Genomic DNA, 20,380 nt, shown 5'->3' on the forward strand with positions numbered 1-20,380 from the left:
CTGTTCATATAAGTACCGAGAGGAATTTTGTTGTCTGTTCACATGAGAAATTTCAGCCCGGTCGACCAGGATGAAACCAAAGAGGTGGAACTGAAACTTGTATTGTTCGCGACGTCTGTCGTAGATCTGTCGTAACTTCTGGATTTCTGCAACCTTACTAATAGAGGTAATTCGCAAAGCTTATAAATTTCCTAAGCGGAGTACGGACGGACGGACGTACGGACAGTCACGTGACAACCAACATTAATTTTGTTAGCTCGTTTTTCAAGGTATGGGGCTCCGCTTGCACGACCTTAGCGCGTAGTAGCTCCACTGCCAAAATAAGTTTAAAGGGAAAAAAACATAAGAAAGCTTGTTTTAAATTTACTGTGGTGAAGTTTCTCGAATTTATTGTAAATTACAATTGTTGCATTATATAATGTAAATGAGGTTTTAGAATTACAAGTCAAGCGTGATTTTACAATTCTTGTTTCACCACTGGATAGTGAGGTATATTTGTGTGAGTTTGTCGTAGGTGTAGGGGCAGGTAGTACAGTTCTTTCCATAAGGGTAAGTGTGAACTTTGTGGTGTTAGAGGCAGAGACGCTAGAGGGCAGTTAAGCTTTCTCCAACACGTCCCGAAGACTATGCGAAAGTGACAATGGATGGGTGTTGGAAGACTTTTTTACAGCGATCCGAAGTTAGCAGCACGCTATTCTGTTTAATCCTTGATGATATTAGAAATATTTGGAGGTAATGAATTAATTGTTATGAAAAATGGTATACGGTTAGATAGATGTGTGTCTTTAGTTTGTACAGCAGGATGCAAGGAATGTCTGCGCTGCATTGCCCGCACTCTTGCTCTACAAACGTACCCAGGAAACTTAACACATCATTCTCACCGTATGACTTTCGTTATCTTCTTTAATTCAGCAAGTCAGCAGGAAAGACACGGCAAGTTTTCGATGAAAACAAATGACGATTTTAATTTCACATACATGTCTCGACAGAAACTTCTGCCTTCTTGAGTTCAAATATTACAAGTGATTCAAATTTGAATCAAATAACTAGTAATTGCTAATAAGCATGCGTATAAAGTTTGTTCAGTTTATCTTGAGCTGGGATGTTGTACAGGCTTGACTACAGAAGGATTCGCCTGACGTGTGTACATTCTTGTTGCCACCCAACTAAGCTCATGTTATGATTCATTTGGGAGATTTCAATTGTTCAGTTTGTACACACTCCCATGCAATCAGTTGCGTGTTGCAAATTGCAAAAGGCCAGTCTCGATATACTAAAATTCAAACTTGGCTCCGAGGCTTAGGGGAATAACGCAAAATAAATTAATTATTCATCCCTCATCCTCGATGCCGTTTCTTTTGCTTTATTCCCCTAAGCCTCGGAGCCAAGTTTGAATTTTAATATATCGAAATTGGTCTCTAAGGTCCCAAATGAATCAACACGTGGTGTGAATTGGGTGGCAACCAGCATGTAAATACATTAGCCAAATCTGTCTATTACAAAAAAGCTATCGCTGGTGATTGCAGAAAATTCTTTTAAACAGCAAAGTGTTAAATATGTGTTATATATGAGTGTATCTATGGAAGTAAATCTGGTTTTGAGGACAATGGCTATGAGGCCCGACAAAGTTCTAACTAAGGTTCCTACTGACGTTTGTCCAAGGAACTTGCAAATAGAAACGTCCATACCTAGACTATGTAAGGTCGTGGACCTTCCGACAGAAATCTTGGTTTGTATTATTTTTTTGGCTGCTTCTTGGAAGTTTGCCGTCGGGCTTCCAAACCATTTACCTCCCATTAACTTTGCTTTAAGTTAATCCTGGAAAAGAGCTGTAATAAATTTACTATACTACTGAAAAGTTTCTTTGAAAAAGTTTCAAAAACTTCAAAGAAGATGAGCAATAATTACCAATGCAAGCATCAAAAAAGTCATGTAATTCCCATTCAGAAACACCGATCCATTACAATAGTCTGTATTACAGCAATCGAACCGGCAACTTTGGCCATGGTTCACGCAATCCTCTCCACTACAATGGCTCGATGGCAGGCAGCTTTTTGAAAAGTGATGGATATCCTTTCCACCTTTTTTTTCCACCCGGTGAACTTTGGTGCACGCCCCATCTTTATCAATTGTAGGATCACAAATATCTTGCTTGCTATTGCTATCACAGTCACTCCATGACTTGTTTGAGAAACAGAAGTTGCAGTATAGTGCTTCACCTGAAAACAGCCAAAATATATTACACTGCAGCTTTGCTTGTTTGTGATTAATGAGACAAAGTAAGCAAGCCATGTATACGTAGCACCCGGTATAAAGTGGAAATAGTTGTTATGGTGAGATGGTAGCTGTGAAATCAAGTACATTGCCCCTGAAAACCTTCCAACTACCTCTTAGCCCAGTTGGTATGATCTGAATACTTTTGAGTTGTTGAGTAGTTGTGAAAAGTAGTCTGGAAAAAGGGGACGACAATCGAAAACCATGAATCGTCATCGTAAAACTGCTAATTAACCATGTTAAAAGTCAAAATAATTCCTCTTATGGATTGGACATTGATTTCCGATACAGTGGAACCCCGCCTTATGGTCACCCTTTGTCCCGGCGAAAACCCCGTTAACGCGGCCACCCCGATTACAACAAATGCGGTCATCCCTGATCACAACAAATGCGCGCTTAGAAATTAGAGAAAATGTTCAGATGCATATTCACTCTGCATGTTGTAGTTCTCGAGGAAACTAGGAGGCGTACGACGTAGGAGAATCACAATTTTTAAACTCGTGATCTTTGATCGTGATTCATCATGTAACTCGCGATCTTTTCATCGTGCTTGCGTGTAATTTTAGAATACTTCTTATATATATATCGGGGACCTGGAAACTAATTAACGACCGCAGACCGAAAACTGAGACAGGTTGCTAAGCGATACTGCGACATCCCCTTTTCTTCAGGAAAAAAACAAATACCTCTCACTAACCGAGTTCGAGGGCCGTACTGTAAGTTACGGACCGAGATTTTCCCCCATCGATTTATGGCCCACGCGCGGACCATGAATCGAAGGGGAAAACCAGGATCCGTAACGTACATTACTGTGTGTCTGACGGGCTCAGGAACGATTTCTATTCACGCGGAATGGCTTCAAATGTCTGACGCACCTCGAAAGCAAAACGACTTAATTTGAAATCGTTTCTAAGTGACTTTTCAGTCGTTAGCAGGTTTTAATACACAATTTCACAAGTGAAAGAAACTTTTAAGCTTTTACTTGTTAAAAAGTTAAGAACTCTCGGTGATAAATCACGAAACATTTTGGCAACAAAGACAGCTTTAAATTTTAGCGGGCCGTACAGTGGATAACGGCCCGCTAAATTGGCCAATCACAGCGCGCGTACTAACTGAGAGATATAATAAAACTGATTACAACAAATGCAAGCTTAGAAATGAGAGAAAATGTTCAGATGCATATTCACACTGCATGCTTATAAGTTCAGTCTATCCGGAGCCACAACAACGGGCCGGCCATAGGTACAATAATGGAAATTCTCCAAACCAAACAGGACAGCTAACATTTCCCTCTCAAAGTTGGAGTAACGACTTTCAGTTTCCGTCAACAACTTGCTAGCGAACTCCATTGGACCATTGACTTGTAGCTAGGAGAACGGCACCTAAGCCCCTCTGTGAAGCATCCACCTGAATGGTTACAGGCTGGGTACTGTCAAAGTACTGTAATGAGGTAGGGCCCAAGATTGCTTTCTTGACGTGGTCTACGGCAGACTGATGCTCAGGAATCCAAACAAATTCACTTGTCTTCTTGGTGAGCCCCCAAAGGCTAGCTGCTTATGAATGAAACGACTCAGGAACTGGACCACCCCAAGGAATGTTTGTAGATCTTCAAGGCTGGTCGAGGGGTCCATAGGCAGTATGGAATCGATCTTCCGTGGATCAGGCTGGAGACCTTCAGCACCAATGATAAGGCCAAAGAAGGGCATTCGAGTGCATCTTAATTTACATTTGTCCAGTCTTGATGAAGTGAAGACCAGTTTCACGAGCACGCTGAAAAACAGCGCGAAAGTTTTCATCATGATCGCTAAAATCACTGTTGTAGCCATATACAACAATGTCATCCGCAATTCCAGTGACACATACCAAATCACCAAAGGTTTCGCCCACTTTCCTTTGGAAAATGTCCGGGCACAAACTAGGCCGAAATGCAGACGTAAAAATCAGTATCTTCCAAACGGTGAATTAAAGGTTGTCAACAGCGAGCTCTCCTTGGTAAGCTTGATATTCCAGTAACCGCTGCGTGCATCAAGAATTGAGAAATATTCAGCACCATTAAGTTTAGGGAGAACATCCTCTAGTGTAGGTGTAAACTAGTGTGGCCTCTTGATAACACAGTTCAGATCTTTAGGATCCAGGCAAAGCCGCAATGCACCAGTGCTTTTAGCGACGCATACCAGGGAGCTGACCCAGTCAGTAGGCTCCGTAACTTTTGCTAACATTTCTTGTTCAACCAATGAACCAAGTTATTTATCAATATATATTTTTTAATTAATAAATATTTATTTATCATTGTTTGTTTACATTGGTCCTGAAAAGCCCCAATGGGGAGTGGCCAATTAAGTATACACATACATACACAAGTTCCTTCTTCAAGGGCTCCCTGAGGGCCTCTGGAACTCTTCCTGGTGGGTGCACAACTGGAGAGAATGGTAGGATCAGCTGTAATATGACATTCGCCTCGAAAGCAACCAACACCTTCAAGACAACCCCTGTACTGTCTAAGCACCTGCTCTTTATCAACTGGATATGGGTCGTAGGTAGGTCGAGGAGGAGTACTTGGCTTGAAAGCACCTTCATAGTTTGTGATGCTGAAATTCATGGTCGATCATGGTAACCAGATTCAAATTTGTACATTTTGGTAGGCGTAATATGGTTGGACCATTAGCATCAACAACATGGAATGGGCATGATTTACAGGAGCCACCATAATCCAGTTTGAGTACACAAGTGCCATGATGACCAACAGCATGTCCACCAAACGCAGTGATGATGTTGCTAGATGGTGTGAAGCTAGTGGGAATGCCACCAGGGTTACAGGACGCATTTGGGAAGAGCGACTTGTATGTACTCAGAGAGATAACGTTTCCCTCAGCGCCAGTGTCAACCTTCACAAGAGTGGTTTCTTGTAGTGATCTGAGACCACTTCCACCTTTGGGAAGGCCTGAGTGTCATTTTTGGTGACCTGGTTAACTGACAAGGTATGGAAGTACAGCTGATCTGGAACTGATGTTTCGGGGTTGTTATCCCTTCGATCGCGAGTCTCAAGGCTATGGAAATGCTTCTTTCTTTCTTTCTTTCTTTCTTTCTTTCAGGTTTCCCTTTTGGAGGGTTAGGATGCCTTTGACAGCCACCCTTTGTCTTCCCCTTTTTGTCAGGCTCTGATGAACGGCAGAATTTTCTTCAGTGATTCTGTTTTCCGCATGCACCGCATTTTGAACCATAAGCGGGACAAAAAGGTCGCTCAGAAATATCGTGCTCGGTGCAGCAACATCCACACAAACGGATGGTGGGGCCGTGGGACTAGCTCGTCAACATGAGTTGAAGTACCAGGTGAAATTTCTTTGATTTGGTTACTTGTTACCTCTTCAGTCCGGGAAATATCCAGAGCGGTGTTAAGCGTGAGAGCGGAGTGTTTAGGAGCTTCGTTTGCGTCCCGGGGAGGGTATTCCCTTATATGGGCTGTATAGGTATGTGCAGCCAAAGGGTAGGGTTTTTCAGCCCGTTTTGGTCATAAATAAGGTATCGATGTTGGCCATTTCGATCATAAATAGGGTATGGTTTTAGCACTCTAGCCTTGAATTGGGTATGTTTCTTGGAAGAAGCGACCTTTTCGTCATTATCAATAAGACCGTCAACAAAAGCCCTTCATTACTTATGTTTAGGGCAACTGTGCCAACCGCAACGGTGATGAGTAGGACATCGAACTTTTGGTCAGGTCACAAATAGGGCAGGGAATATCGCAGATTTTGGTCATAAATAGGGTAAGAATTTTGGGAAGTGGGCCGCACACCTCCACCCAACTTTTCTGGGACTACCCCCCCAGGAGGGGGAGGGGTTTGCGTACGCTTGGAGTTAGATCCAAAGATGAGCGCATCAATGATATGCTCATCCGAGCTTGTAAAACGACATTCTTCGACTAGAATTCAAATTTTCTTCAGAAATGAATCCACTGTCTCACCAGGTTCTTGTTTCCAGGGTCCTAAGCTTGTACCTTGAGAGCCGGAAGTTGCTTTTTGGAGACAATTAATTCTCAAAGCACGTCCAGTAGGTATCGAGTTTCTTCTTCCCATTATGTTCATCTTTCCATTGTTAATATTTCATACACTGATTCAAGTTTCACTGTTTTTAAAGTTATGTCCACATTGCGGATGCTTATTAAAGGACAGCTGTTTAGAAGTGTAAATTGTGATATATCTGTCTAGGTGTCGCTCAATTTAGACCCAATCACGTTAATACGTCCACCCTGTTGATACGGCCAAATTTACATGGCGCGTTGGCGACCGTATTAAGGAGTCTGTACTGTATCTACCAGTCCATTGACATTGATCTATCTAGATAAACATCATATCGATTGGAAACTAGAAAACTAAAGAATGTTGAGTGCAATGAATGCAGATTTATTAATTAATCCACTTTTTTAAAATGAAAATGTAATTTTGACTTTTTACACTCACAAAAAATTAATTGGTTGTTTTCTAAGAGAGCACGGAAACAAATCCTGCAATCTGATTGGCTCTTAGCACAGTTTTGATTTTCTTATTTCTGACGACGATCACGATAACCGCGCGCGATGTGTGTGTGGAAAAGGTCAACAATTATAAAAGTGATTTGAATGAAAGGAAAGAATAAAGATAATTCCTGTGGATGGGCAGTTACTGGGGTTACTGAGTTAACTCAACGTAACGCAGAGAGTATACGAAAGACGTATTTGATGACTTAAGTTAGCATTCATGAATTTCGGGCGTGTGTAATCATCCTGGCCTTAACTTGAGCCATTCCTATAAACTGATCACTTGACGAGTTTCGGCGATTAAAATCCATGGTCTTTCTGAAGTTTATTCGCTCAGACTGGCGTTTGAATCGATATAAAACATTAGTGCTGTGAAAACAGATGTTCAGCTAAAAGTTACAACTAAATACAAAGGTCTTGCAAATTTGTTGATGTATGAGAAACCAGCAACCAGTCTACTTATGCTGGGTCAAATTGATGTATATCATATATTGATGTAGATTGTAAGAGCACGCTTAGCTTGGTCTTCAGGGAAGCCTATATATTTTTTGCTTAATGATCCTGTATTACCTTTACCTTACCTTTTAAAGGCAGCACGAACCAGCAAATTGTAAAAACAAATGTAGCTTTCATGTTTTGCTTCAGTTATCAGCGTATATTCAGTGTGATCTCTAAAGGGTTCAGTTTTCGACACGCGTCCCTATCTTTTGTGACGATACCAAACGATATGAAAAATCTTCACACAAAGAATAACAACAGGTACAAATTTACATAGTAAGATGTAAAAGGTTTAATTGCATTTGCGGGAAACTTGGCTTCAGGCGGTGGGATACTAGCTTCGAGTACTGAATAATAAATCATCTTAATCAATGACTGAGGTACATGTTATTTACATACGACAAATGTAGTCTTTATTTTATATCTGAGGAACGAATGTTCATTTAATTTACAAGGCGCAATAGAAAACCTGTAACTTCATTTACGCTTGATTTTGCCAACTGGAACAAAAAAAAAAACACACAAAAAAAAAACACTCAAGATGCTAGCAAGGATAAAATCTATGATCCACTACGCCAAAACGAAAATATCCTGGATTGCCGGGGAGTATTCAAGCCTCAAATACGCAATCGTGACGCAATGCAATCCTAGAGTGTTCAAGGCACAAGCCATACGTAATGTACACCTGGACTTACCTGGAGTATTCAAGAGTATTCAATCATGGACAAGTGAACTGTTCAAATCGAATGCGGCCACTAGAATGCTTGAGTGTTACAGCAAGTTGCACGCAGAAAGTGGTTTCTAATACATACATAAATTAGAAAACAAATGGACAAAAAAGAAAGAAAAATACATTAATGATATTTGTTATAGATGACTTTTACTGATTGCTGTCATTTTTCCAATGTTCGTGCCGCCTGAAGTGCTTTGTCGCTTAAATTCGAACGGCTTCCAATTATTCTCCAGGATTTTCAAAGTGATTGATGGTTATCGCAACATTACGCAATTGCGTTTGGCGTATTAAAGAAACTATGCGGACATAAGGGTTGGACCGCTGTCAGCCAAGCTTGCGTTTAAAGTCTGAGAGCCGAATAAAAGCCAAATAATATGAAATAATGATACTGATGGATTCTTTCAGCTCTGTCTATCCGTAGTTAGTAATAGGTGAACCGAACTGTTTCCCGTAAGAGACTACGAATTCAAAAAAATAATAAATCAACACAAGAGACACGTGACGAATACGACAGTGATAAATCTCCGACATGTCCTTATTTTTTTTTCTCTAGCTTTTCTGAGCACAGTAAGCGTTACGTTCTCAAACCACTAAGCTAGAGTTGTTTCTCGGTTAGCCTGCGAACAGGCTGACGTTTGGGGAGTACACGTGCGTGCGCACACCGAAGCCCCGAGAAAAGTGAGCCTGTCCTGATCATTTCTTAGCACGTACGCACCAGACTCCTCGCCGCTGGATCGCTTAGCTCAGCGACTCGCGTGCGCTTCGTTCGCGAGTGGCTTCAAGGTGAGCCTGCTCACTGGCTAATTTCCACCCTAGCTCAGTTTGCATTTTCTCGGCGGTCATGCTTGTAAACAGTCAACTGGTCTACCTCCCACAAGTTGGGATTTTTGATTAAACCTGTAATGTCTATTTGAAATATTCGTTTCTTTCAATTTATAAGTAGCATGCTTGAGAATAGGAGCAGCTAAGCACATTGACCACGATAAACAACAACATTTGACATTTTTTAAACCGTTGATATCGTTAAGTATAATAATAATAATTTATTGATTTATAGTGCGCCTTTTAACATACCAGGTCGTCAAAAGCGCATTACAACAATAAATAACCTAAAACTATACAAGTATTAAAAATCTACAATAAAATTTAAAAATAATAAAAAACACTACATCATTTATTTATATATACACATATTTAAGATATAAATACATAAATAAATATTTAAGATATAAGTATATCGTTAAGCATGGTTCCATGGATCGGAAATTTTACAGTCACGAATGAAGCTGACAAATTAATTAACAATTATTCCATGAAACCGCGTTGGATATGAAGTGATAAATAACCAACGAGCGCGTAGCGCGAGTTGGTTATGATCACTTCATATCCAACAAGGTCGAATGGAATAATTGTTTTAGTATATTCTTAATCGGGTTTTTGCCGCCGATTTTTATTTCAACAATTTTACAGAGCGGAAAATTTTTAAACTTGGCAGACTGTTTTCCATATAAGGTAAAACTCCGACTAATGGCTCATAGTCGGAGTTTTTGAGCCAATCAGAGAGCTAGAAATGCAATAGTCGGAGCTGAGAATATACTAAAATTAGTTAGTTGCCGGTCTTAAATTAATAGCCATCTTGGACTTGGGTTTGTCGCATGAAGGCGGTCGTCATTAAATTCACTGCAAGTTTCAGAATGAGAACTTCATATCTTAAGTTGTCATGTTTAGTTTCGTTCAATTTGTACTTTCCATGCAGATTCCTGGTAGCCGTTTCATTCTAAGTGAGCAATATTGCTAATATGAAAATTACAACGAAACGGAAGTATGAAAAAAACCGTTTCCTAAGATATTGGTTAACCTAAAATAATGCCTTAAATCCACGGTGATCATAATAGGTGAACATTAAGCTGGTTTCTGAGAACTAGATTGCTCTCAGATGAAAAATAACCGAAATGAAAGTTTTAATTTATTCTGTCCTACGTAGACTAAACTTCGTCTTAATGCTGTCAACTAAGGAGTACTCGAATCCAAGTCGACCAGGTTAGTAGCGATAGTAAACTGAAGAGATGACTTTATTTTGAGTCGAAATTTTCGACACTATATAATTTATCTTGTTTTCAGCTGCAATTCTCGATCCAATCAACTTCATCGCTTTTATCGCGGTGTAAGAAATGTCACTTTTGACAACGATAAATTCAATAATTTTACATGTCAGCTGTAGGTTTACCCTCTGCTTGATCCAATCAGGTAAGTAAAATAGTTCAAAAGCCTTTGTCGGCAACGACTAAGGTTCGAGCCGCGCGGGTTCTGCACTCAATGTATATGCTCTTCATATTGAACGCGACTTTTTCGCAAATAGGTTTTTCTCGCTCAATGAAGGGTGATAGAATCCTAATAGGACTTAAGTTTTTTTTATCAATGGTTTATCTCTTCTCGCAAATCTCGCTTAAACCGCAGGCTATTCTGCATGTCCATGCGAGAGTCACATTTTCACAGTTAAACGGAGATGACTCAGTTTCTGTCAATGTAATTGGTTTTATACTTTTCGTTGTTTAATCTCAACCCTAAAGATCTGGTTTTAGCTTATTTATTACATGTACTTTGTATTGTCGGTGGCCAGTTCTAATTTTCAGTCTTTCATGGCCAGCTCTTCTTAATTATTTAAGTGTTACAGTAAAACTCCGGTCCCTACCTTGAGAGAAGATCCAAGCATAGTTCAAAATCAGCATAAAAAGTTTTGCAAGCTTCATTTCAAGAAAAACAGAAAAATGAGCTTCCCGGTTTTCATAAAGGTTAGTTTTTTTCTCCCTGAGGATTCTAGAAACATATTTGATATAATAACATTCAATTCAGACGTATGTCTGTTTAGCCCCAGGCTCAGAGTGTAATTAAACATTGGGATATTGTGGATTGCCTGGCGCCACCTACTGTGTGTTGGTTTATCACAAAAACTGTTATCACTGAGAGCCAATGAAAAAATAAATCTGTTGAGAAAAAGAATTAGAATTATTATCAAGCTTTTTTTATGACAAATTGCCGCGTTTGTGTGAAAGCAATAATATAAACAGATGTTTATCCTCTGCTATTACCAACTCTGAGAGCAAAACGTAATGAAGAAAAGGTTTGGGGGTTTTCAAAGAATACTCGGACTAGAGCCAGCTACAGCTATAAACTTTAAGTAAAAGAAGCCAACCTAAACTGCTATAAGAATTCGTTCTTCGTCCGGATAAACAATGCATGGAATTGTCTCTCTAGTGAAGTTGTACACGCTGAATCACTGACTCTGTTTAGACCAAGACCGAAGACCTTTATGAACGTTAAGTATTTTTTTTGAATATTTCTTAGCTTAGTATGTGAATATGTTTTACAATTTTAACCTGAAAACTAATTGATATTGCATTTTATTATGGCTTGTAAATAGTTGTTAGATTGTATACGTCATTTACGCTTTTATTTATTGGAATTGTCACGTATATGGCTAACCCGGCTCACGATTTCCCTTTCAAGATGTATTTTTTAACACATTATTTGTATCCCTTGAATAAAGTATTGTATACAGATCATTAGATTATAAAGTAAAAAAGTTTCCACCGGCTTAGCCATCATGGTATATGAGCAAATATCCTATGACGAATTATCCCCGCATTTTGATTCGTTCCTACTTATTAATGACAGACGGATGACGGACGGACAGATGACGTCATTAACATCTTGCTTTGTTTCTTTATTATGTAAAACAAATAGACTCCATGTTGCCGTTCGTTTGTTCAGCAACTGATCCGGCAGAGAAGACTTTAAAATGTGGTAAGAAATTCGGCTATGTGCCAGCTTTTTTTGTTCTCACCTTATTTTGACGTCATTTGTGATCTGTTACTGAACAGACGCACGGCAACATGAAATCTATTTGCTGAATACAAAAACATTCAGTTGCCGATGGATTTGTGTTGTGAATTAATTTTAAGCTGAATAATTTTAGATCATTTTAATCTTCTTATTATAACCACACAGTTTTGAAATGTTGATGAGGCTGTTTTTTTATACTATTAGATGATCTTATCATTTTGGATGTTATTAGATAGCTGTGTTGTAAAGACCAAGACTAGAATTACGTTAATAAAGAAAGCATTTTCACCTTGGTTAAGGGAAAATACCTTTAAATTTACTGATCGTTCAGGATAACCCATCTTATTCAGTTCACAAATGCACTTATTACTTCCGTCACCTCTTTGGTATAAATACATGACTTTCCGGCCCGTCCATAACTCTTGATTTCGCGGAGGATCCTAAAATTTTAGATCAGTGGCATTTCCACCCGGGTCATGTGTTGTCATTAATTATTAAAAGAAAGAGAAAAAAATAACTCGCCTGAAGATATAGGCCTATAATACTACAAGACATTTCTAATTTGACAAGAATGTTTTATTCAGAGTATGTTATTCTCATTGGCAAATACCTGCATACGTATAACACACTCCTTGAACCGTATGATGTGCCGTTTGCTTCAAAGTCTGCTCTTGCGCAATGCTATCAATGTATTGAAACCCGGTGACTGTCTGTCACGTGTTTCTATTTGCCAGTTAACGTGACGTCACGACCCAAACCGAGTAAAGAATGGGGCGGATCACGATGCTGAGAAGACAAGAAAAGCCCTGGCCTTCCTTCTAGATTCTTCGCGGCTCTAGTAGGTTCGGAGTAATGGACCTTTTGGCGACAAGGTAGCGTTTAGAGAACGAGATCATTGTTATCAAAAAATACCGTGATTTCTGTTTTTCTTTCAAATCAAAAATTTGCTTCTGCTTTCGACACAATAAAAAATAATAAGTAATTGCTCAACCTCGTCCAATAATTTGCAAGCTTCCGAAACAGGGTCAGATTGCGCAATACTTTAAACATAAAATTTATTAAAGGAGCTTGTCATGCAAAATTATTATCTAAATGCCAAAAGGGTTCTCTTGTAAACCCACTTTTATCATGCGAGATACATACATGATTTGTTCTGTTATCGCTGTCGCCATGTTTTTGCGTTTCCAGAGACCCACAATCAGTGCATAAACAATGCATGCATAGTTTTTCTCTCTCGGCCAAAAAGCGTCCGAACTTTTTCAGTTCAAAATTTTTCGGAGCAGTTCCCTGTACTGTATTCTTTGTTTCTTCCACGTTGAAGTTAATTGGCTTGTTCCATTAATTTATGAGTATGTTGTACCGCCTCGCAGGTACAGCTAACGAGCGCTACTAAAAAGAAACAGCATACAATGGCAAGTTTTACCTGGGTAGGCACTAAGAAACGTAAAGTCATCTTTCTAAATGACCTTCTATGGCAGACGGTTGGTGAGTCCGTGGCATGACCTTCTGTTGCCTCTCGAGGGGCAAACGGCCCACTTGTGTGCCCGTAAAATCCAACTTTGCACAATGTGTTGTGTTTGAAAAGGATGTTTCTATTTCCTACACTGAAAAATATGACCTTGTCTACGTCTTTAGAGGGCTGGTTGATTCGAGCGAAACAGAAATGATGCAAATTTATTTTAGCTTCATTATGACGGATCTGGTGAAATTTTCATTGTGGTTTGGACCAGGAAAGGCCGTAAGTCTTTCAATTTCGTTCATTTGTTTTCAATGTTCAGAGAATAACGGAGTTGAAAAGGTAAATTAAACGCAGCAATGGCTACACAAAGGAATAAAGAGCTATGAATTGCGTATATTCATAGTAGGACAGATCCTCGACGAAAACATTTTGGTCGAAGATTAATTGCACTTGACTGAATCTCAGTTCATCGGCAAAGCTCTTCGTTAAGAAAAGACAAGACTTTATTTTCAATTCACATATACTTATTTACAAAAGTTGACAAAGGTAATATTTTTTCCTTACTCAGTCAAGTCTTGTGCATTAAATTGAAGTGTCAGTCATAGCATAGATTTTAGCATGATCAGGGCTTGAAATAAACGTAACTTAATAATTAAGCTTAAACTTAACCCTATCTTCGTATAAATTGTTGTGCACAATGCCTCTGGTAATTTCTGAGCTTAAGCAATTCCCTTGAAAGAAAGCTCATGTAAATGTAAAGGAAATTTGCATTGAAGGAAAAACTCTGTCAGCCATGCATGACAAACCATCTCGACCTGACTTAATTATTATATTAATTCTGAAAATTTAATCTATGGATAAGTTTTTACTTTTGTCTCTAGTTACCATTCTATTGAAAAAAGCTCTCTTTGTTGCCACAGTTGAAATTATGATGATGTTTGTTCATTGATGTTGATAAATGACTTCACTGGTGTGAATTTAACAAATCGAATGTGGTTTAGCGTGGTCTGCTCTCTTATTGACAATGATACGCATCATCACAGTGGCCAAAATGTTGCGGACTCGTGAAACACAGCCGAGTGAGTCCACAACAAATTTTGACCACTGTGATGACAATCAGTTTGCGAGATCAGTAGCAACTGTAGTAAAAATATGTTTTGATATTTGTTGTATCTGGCTTATGGATCAGTCATTTGGAACTCCACTATCTCCTGGCCATCCGCCACGAACTTTCCAGGCATTTGACATTTTGAACTGTCTCCTGGGCTAAGAATGGTGTCATACCAGGTGATCAAATGCACCTACCCTGTGACATTTGCAAAACTGAGTAATAGAAATGTAGATTGAGTATCGATGGAGGGTCGATTGAGTATCGATCAGGTGTTGATCAAGTGTCGATTGAGAGTATCGATCAAGGGTGTCGATCGACACTCGACCATGGATGTCGTTAGTACACATAATCCAGCTTATCTTTAGTGGGTGAAATTGTTACAATGTTTGATAAAAATCAAACTTGCCATTAGTTGCAAATTAAAAAGCTGACCTCGTAATAATATTATTACGTGACCTCTCTGGACAGTACCAATAGTTTTAGAGTTTCATGTCTTGGTCTTTTGAGCAGTAGACAATTAAATGCCAATTAAAAACTGACTAGTGGAAATTTGCTTATGAATGTTGTTTTTATCCTTCAGCTAACCATTCTAGGAGAACTGAAGACCTTAACAGAATAAATTGGGAGAGGATACAATATGCAACTCTGTAGTTCATAGTCAACTCAGATGCAGTTTAATCATGCAGTGCTCCAAAGTGTGTAAACATCACAACATTTTGGTAAGTAAAAGGCTGGAATATTCATTTGTTATTTCTGTATTTTGTAGCATAGACCATCTTATAACTTCTTCAGCCACAACTTTTTATATCTTTTTCCAGCAAAGAAAGTATATAAATAGATTTAAAAAACCTGCTATAATTTATTAATATTATTTTAATTGATCATTTTTATTATAGTCTCATCACTCTGTGAAAAAAAGTTGTTTCTTTTTGGTTCATTTAAGGACATTGAGTGAGGAAATGTTGTCTTTCTTATGGGACAAATACATCAACTGGCTCACCTGGACGAAAATTAAGAAATTAAAATGTTGTTGAAAACATGCGAGGGATGGGAATCTTTTTGGTAAATGAATCAAAGTTTGCAACCCAGTCTCAGGAAATGTTGGTTTTTGATTGGTAAAAGCTGAGTTTTGCATCTAAATTTTGTGTGGTTGTCTGCAATATCAACTGTTTTGGTTTGGCCATCAGGTTTCCAAACCAAATTTTTTCAAGCAAAATTAATAATATGATTAACTCATAACTATTGATGGGATCAGTAGAGAATTTAAGGTGTAGAGGATTTGATAATAACTTAGTAAAAGTAATTGACAAAGACCTTCATTTGCTTTTCTCAATTTAAAATTTTGTTGGCAAATTTGTCTGGATAATGGCCATTTCCCTCTATGAGATGCGGCTGCTGGGAGTCATAGTGGTTGTATTCATCATCTTGCACTGGATTTTTGTTTCAATGAATGCAACAGCTATGCGATTCCATGCAGGCATGTCTCATGTTAAATTATTTAATTTCAGGAATTTTTTTCAGTGGAAAAAAAGTGTACAAGTAGTTGCTAACTGTTGATATGTTTATATGCTCCTTTTCACATATGATCTACAAGGAAAATAAGGAAAAAGATAACACTACTGATCATGAAGAGATCTGTGGAAATTACACAGGAACAGCAATATTCCCAAAGGTGTGTGTATTCCTCATTTCTTGTCACAGTTTATGTCAGATTTGTTGGTTTTTTAGATTGCTATTTTGCAACCATAAAAGATCTTTGTTGTGAGATGTCTGTAAGAGACAGGCAGACAGATGGACTGGTAAACTGGCTTTAAGCTTTTTGTTTATTTGTGCCAAGCTGTGCACTTTTAAAATGACCCCAAGTCTTCGTTCTCTTATGAAATTCTAGCTGGGGATAAGCCCTTGTTCAGCCGGTGAAATTAGCATGTTAAACTGGCTCTTAATGACATATCTGTGTGACCAAATCTCTAAGTAGAATGGAGAGAAATACAAAAAAAAAAGGCTACCAATTGAGTCCCCTCTTCTATCCTTGACTCATGCATTTCTCTGAAAAGTGTTATGCACTCTGATGAAAATATTTGTCCACAGACAGTACCAGTTCCCAGATTAGCAAACAGTTTTCTTAGAGCAAAGCTCAAGGAAAACCGTGAGCTTTGAGGAGCACATAATGCCAAAGACATATATCCTTACATATTTTTAAAGTCAAAATATGGAGCTATTGTGTTAATTATCCTCAGTCAAGTATATTATGCAACACACTTGATCTTTTGAAAATGAGGAATATTACTCATATTTTGCCCGGTTTTACCTGGGGCATATTCGTTCATGTGATGCGTTTAGACCAACCACGTGAGCGAAAATATGTTTATGGACTACAGACAAGACTATTTTCACCGTTCTTTTGTTAGTGGACTGAGTTTAAGATTAAAATTCCAAATCTGCGGTAACATTAAATACATATTTGCTATTGACAGAAGCACAAACTATTCGGAGGAGGAGTAATGATCTGATTGGTCACGTTTTATTAATGTGATATTAGCAAAAACCATGGGTTAACTTTAAGGAATAGAATGCCAAGATTCACCCTTAATATTCATTTCCAACGTTTTTGTCTGTTTGCTTCTGTTTAGACAAATGCGGACAAGCAATGGTTGACAGGATGGACTTATCCAGTGAAGATGCACTGATTAATTTCGTCAACGCCTTAGACTTTGTCAAAATGTGTCTTCCCTAGAAAGCATGGGGATTCAGTTGGCATTGACCCCAACAAGGCAGTTTAACCACTTTGATGAGAAAGAAGTGGAAAACACTGTACTCCATTCCACTGATAATGCAAGAATTAGCAAGTGCAAACAGCAGAAAAGGAGAATTGCCAAAACATTAGGAGTTCCATGCAACGGACTGTACGTGCCATCTGGAAAGGAGGCTTTTACACTAGTTGACTTTTGTGCAAAGTTTGCCATATCTTTCACGAAATTTTGCGGTCATCCTCTCTATTGTCTAGTCTGGTCTGGTAAATTTAAGGAACTGAGAATTTAGCCATAGTACTTCAATATTAGATAAATGCGCTTTATACCATGGAAAATATGTTGACTGTTGTTTTCACGATAGATAGAACAATGTTTTCCTCATGATCAGTCGCATTACGTGTAGTTTGAAACCAAGCCTGCAACGTGGCTTTTTGAAATCTGAAGCCCAAAACATTTAGGTAAGGTACTTGAAGGTATTTACTCTTGATAAAAACGGGAAAGAAAAATTAAAACTGAGATGAATTAAGTTGAGTATATTTATTTTCCTAAAATCAGGTGCAATGATCTTTCCAGGCCGCTTTTCCGTTAACATTTGTCAAGAGTTTTGGTACAAAATAACCTTATTAAAGCTGACATAATCTTCAAAACTTGTCAGACATAAAACAAGAGTACGGATATGATTGCATCCTTCGTATGCGGTGCTACAGAGCTAGTGTAGAGGGCAGAGAAATGCGTATAAGATGTGGATCGCGCGAAACGTGATCAACGGTCGCGAATCGCGAAAGAGGAGCGCGAGCGAGAAGTTCGGGCGAGACGCGCGAGCGCGGAACGCGCGGAGCACCTTTGACAAACCTTTGGCCTGCGTCACAGCCATCTTCGACCACATCTTTAGCAAACCTTTGACTTGAATCGCAGACAAATTTGATTACACTTTTGACCCGCCTTCGACAGTGCGCAAAGGCGTATCAAAGGATCACCTTTAACCCTAAAAACACAGGCGTTCACAGGCGAGTAAAAACGGCCTTTCACGCCTTTGATTTGGTGGTAAAGGTTTATTCACAGATGATCTTTGATTCGCGTCACAGATCGTCAAAAGCGTGCAAAGGCGACCTTTACAAAACCTTTAACAACGCATTTGACGCGCGGTAAAGGCGATTTTTCGTGCCGTGAAGGTTTATATGGTTAACCGTTCAATTGAAATAGAAAGGTAGTTACGTAGTTAACTTATTGTCTCCGGCAAACGGTTAACCATATTTCAAGTGTCAAACTCGACTATTTTGCCACCAAATTGCTTCCATCCTGCATTTCAAATAATGTCAAGTGAGAAATTTTTGAACCTTCTGCCAATTGGGAAGAACAGGGAAGGTTAGGTTGCAAAACGCAGACTTTCAAATGGTTAACCGTTGTGGTTAACCGTTGTGGTTATTCGTGCGCGTTAATAAAACACATGGAACCGGGAAGTTATCGTGTCACGTGTAATGGTTATATATCTGATCACTGTACGCGGATGAGCATTTCATTGGGTTTAAGTCAATTTATTTAACACTATTTCGTTGAACAACACAAAGATCTGCTACTTTGCGAATTGATAATCCTGGAAAATGTCTTAAATAATGGAAACGAGTTCTAACGTTCCCTTAAATGCCATTTTGCTTGAAGCAAGTCGCAAATTTCGTTTTGCTACAGGCGGTTACAAGTTATATTCAACGAATATCTGCACCGAGCCTTAATCTAGATTAAAGTAGAAAACTTCTGTCCAATTTCCAGAAACAAAGTGTGCGTCATTGAGCCGAAATCGAATTCTAAAATATCGTGACGCCATGACAATCGCTGGCGTTACCTTCATTGGAAAATTCCTCGCATATCTCTTTTAGACAATCCCGGCCAAAAGTAGTTGGGACACTTAAGCTGTATCACTTATCCCCCTTCCCCCTGATCAATGTTGGAAAATATCGCGTTTTTTCCTACAAAAAGGGAAAAAAATCACCTGATTATCAACATTGAAAGTGGGGGGAAGGGAGAACTTACTTCGTGTCCCAACTCTTTTGTCCGGGATTGTAGGCTCTGTAAATCTGCGCGGAACATTTTGACGAATATCTCAACTTTGAGATAACGCACACACCTTGAACTTGCAGAACTGTCTTCTTTATTTATCTTCTATAATATCACAATTTCTTGACCTTATCCACCGAATGGTTTTTGATTTTATTTTTTACTGCATGACAGTGAAAACGCCCTATAAACAAAACCCAGATTGCTGAAAAGAATAACTTACGATATCTTTAATGTAAGAATGGCCGAAGCGAGCTTGCTAATTTGATCAGTATATTTCTTGAACAATGTTTTATTTTGTGTGTAAACTGCGGACAGATGTCTGACTGTTTAATTTCCAAACAACTGCTAAATCATAACAACATTGTGTACTAGAATATGAATGGCACTCATAGTTAAAAAGTTAAACAACACCTGCTGTTGATCCTGATATTTTAGCCACTCTGCATGAACAATATGAAACTTATGGCGGCCTTTGGCGACTTAAGGCTACTGATAGGAGAAAAAAAATTAATTTAAGGCATCGTTTGCTGGAGTTTTCATCTTTCGCTGTTATTTACTGCCCTCGTAGCATCTTCCGCTGTTGTTTACTTCCCGCGTTGCATCGATCTTTCGTTTATATATACTGGCCTCATAGTTTCTCCTGCTATACTACCATATCACCTCAGGGCACACTGTGTTTGGGTAAACAAGGCGAATGTCCCGTGTCATTTCCCAAATTTTGCTGCGGTTAGTGTTTATTAGCTCTTTTCTGTGGTGCAATAAAGTCTAGTGAGACAATTAGTTTCTTTCAGCCCTAAATAACATATCTATTGACAAGTGTTCACATGCAAACTATATATACTATATATCAGTTATTCTTTTGATTAATTGTTTAAAGAAATTTCAGAGGGGTTTTTGTCATCAGTTAATCGGAATGTGAGTTCAGAGAATCGGAAAGAGCACCAGGAGTACCTTACATCGCTTGTTTAATATTTTTGTCGCTTTTTTGGCAGAACGTATACAAAATACGAATCTCGATTATGAATGCAAATACGAACCCCGCAGGCGAAAATTGCCTGTTGTGCAAGCTACTGAAACAGTGAACAGATAAACCTTTTTGTTATTTCACCACTTTTTGCATCAGTCTAAAGAGGATCGCGAAATTTTT

The 20,380-nt window shown here is 38.7% G+C and overlaps 2 long non-coding RNA genes across 2 annotated transcripts in view; one reads left to right on the top strand and one right to left on the bottom strand.

The window, feature by feature from the left end:
• Nucleotides 1-938: 938 nt before the first annotated feature.
• Nucleotides 939-20,380, bottom strand: part of LOC149119023 (uncharacterized) — a 22,254-nt gene continuing 2,812 nt past the window's right edge. Inside the window, exon 2 of the long non-coding RNA XR_016203033.1 lies at nucleotides 939-2,219. This is a non-coding gene — a long non-coding RNA (uncharacterized LOC149119023). The remainder of the gene's footprint in view (nucleotides 2,220-20,380) is intronic.
• Nucleotides 11,699-17,825, top strand: LOC149119024 (uncharacterized). Its single transcript, XR_016203032.1, has 4 exons — nucleotides 11,699-11,819; nucleotides 15,009-15,147; nucleotides 16,023-16,100; nucleotides 17,059-17,825. It is a non-coding gene; the product is annotated as an uncharacterized LOC149119024 (long non-coding RNA).

Source organism: Orbicella faveolata, unplaced genomic scaffold (genome assembly GCF_042242905.1).
Source record: "Orbicella faveolata isolate gen_17 unplaced genomic scaffold, um_ofav_v1 contig_1, whole genome shotgun sequence".
Taxonomy (NCBI): domain Eukaryota; kingdom Metazoa; phylum Cnidaria; class Anthozoa; order Scleractinia; family Merulinidae; genus Orbicella; species Orbicella faveolata.